Source organism: Aegilops tauschii, chromosome 3, assembly GCF_002575655.3.
Source record: "Aegilops tauschii subsp. strangulata cultivar AL8/78 chromosome 3, Aet v6.0, whole genome shotgun sequence".
NCBI classification, from domain to species: Eukaryota; Viridiplantae; Streptophyta; class Magnoliopsida; order Poales; family Poaceae; genus Aegilops; species Aegilops tauschii.
The window spans coordinates 134,356,626-134,358,967 of NC_053037.3; the positions used below are offsets into that span (position 1 = coordinate 134,356,626).

The 2,342-nt window shown below is 41.6% G+C and overlaps 1 non-coding gene across 1 annotated transcript; it reads left to right on the forward strand.

Moving 5' to 3' along the window:
• Positions 1–1,613: 1,613 nt before the first annotated feature.
• TRNAM-CAU (transfer RNA methionine (anticodon CAU)) lies at positions 1,614–1,687 on the forward strand. The gene has a single exon. It is a non-coding gene; the product is annotated as a tRNA-Met (tRNA).
• Positions 1,688–2,342: the final 655 nt, after the last annotated feature.

The window sequence follows — 2,342 nt, forward strand, 5'->3', positions numbered from 1 at the left end:
AGGACAATTATGATCGCAAGCTAAAATTCTTGGAAGTATAAGGATTTGACTTAGCCAGGGGATATTCATAGAAGATAGTTGGCAATACAATAATGACTTGGGGGAGACATATAGGAATTCTCATTGGACATGAGATTTGGATTTAAATAGGTGATCCTGTTTGGGTACAGATGTTGAGTATGTCTACATGATTCGAAGTAAATTGGATTCAGACTGATGATCTCGATCATGATACCATGTTTCTCGGTGGGCAATAAATTAGGAGATTGGATTAATTGTCAAATTTGATTTAGGGATCTATATAAGCCTCACCTTGGAGTTTACTTGACCATGATAATGGAAATTGGTGGATTTACTATAGTAGAGACAGCCCTTTCAAGTATTTAGGGATTATAGGGACTTTAGGAGATCATGTCGAACACCAGCATAGACGTTGGATTTGTAGAATTAATGAATTATGTAGTGATTAATGGAAGTTAGTGGGTTATTGGAGTTGATTCATAGGAAGGAACACAAGATCTTGGAGTGGCTTACGACGTGTTTCCTTAGGATAGACATGCACTATCTTGGACCTTGGGAGAATAGGCTGAGTACTTGGATTGTCATGTTTAATTCAAGCTTAGAAGCGTGTATGTCCTACCCGTGGATTTTTTACGTGAGGATAGCCATACACATGAGTTTGGGGATAGTTGACATGTATGATTTTGTTAGACCTCCTCTCGGGAGCCATGAGGATATGAATAGCATGAGTGATGATGGGAGTTGACCTATAGGAGATGATGCTATCGGTGATATGATGTGATTTGTTTAAAGGACTAGATAGAACAATTGGCATCTCAGAAACTGTGCTCAAGGATAAGATGATAAACGTTCACTCGCACCCTAGAATCCTTGAAACCCTTAAGACCTACCAAGCCACAACATGGTTGGATCATGACCATAGGTCTTGACTCTAGGTCAAGAAGACCTTGGCCAACACTCAACCGTGACCACCACAATGCCCCAGTCTACTTTATGTACCTCGTGAACTAAGTCTTCATGGAGTACTTGGACACGTTGGTTGTCATCTTTATTTTGGTAACGTACTTGTCTACATGAAGACGGAAGAAGAGTCGTTCAGCTGGTCAAGGAACATCTGAAGATCTCCATGTCAAGGAGGAAGAACTATATCAACCACCGTCTTCAAGAAGTATACTTCCGCGTCAAATACCATGTGTATCTACAAGCCACCCCTCTCAAAGGAATCGAGCATTTCCATGTCAAAGGAAGACCCACACCAAGATTTATCGGCCCTCTCCAAGATCACTACAAGACGAAGAGTAGACAGCTACCAGCTGGAGTTACCACCCGAGTCACCCACTGCGCACAACGTTTTCCACGCGTCACAATTCTGGAGAAAAAAAGCCGTTGATGGATCAATTTCTGTAGGTGGGTCTCAACTCGGATCGAGACATTCGGATTTGCCGATGGTATTCATCCAAAATAGGAAACTGGTAGCGACTTGCATTTGATGGACTCTTCCTTCCTGTAGGAATAGGGGAGAGTGGTAACGTGAGTGGTTAGGAGAGAGAATCAATGTTTATGGGAAGAGGGAAAGAAAGATCAGGGGAAGAAGCGGGGTAGAGGAATTGGTCAACTCATCAGGCTCATGACCTGAAGATTGCAGGTTCGAATCCTGTCCCCGCCTAATCATTTCCAACTTCCTAACTAGCCCGATCTCCACAAGGACATCGATCACCGAGCCATCGACCCCCCAGCCCAATCTAACCTACCGTGAGAGACTAATTAGCAATCTGGATCAAGTAGGACGTCATACACGAAGCCACGCCATCGAGTACTTCAAGGTTCAATGGAGCACCACTCGGAAGCACAAGCAGTATGAGGACGTGAAGACTACCCCAGATCCAGTTTTCGTATTCCTTTCCACGCCTAGTTTGGGAATCTCGGGGACGAGATTCTTGTAAGGGGGGTAGGTCTGTCACTCCCTGACTTTCATGCCACAACACTTAAGCTAGTAAATCATGACAAAATGTGGTTTGACAAAAACTTTTGAGTGTTTTCGACTTTGCTTGATTTGATTTTTGTGTGTTGTCTAAAAGTGCTCTAAAAATCAAATAAATCCTCCAACTTTTATACTTATTCTACTTGGTACAAAACTTTGCCCAAGGATCATGCCATGTGTATATGACATAATAGTATTTTCTTACAAAAATATTTTGGCCAAAAAGTATTTTCTAAATTAGGTTTTCCAAAAACCTCTGAATTGAGACTTGAACTACAAGTACTTAATGAAGGGTGTGAAAAATCTTTAAAAAATTATATTTGTCTCATATTAGATATAG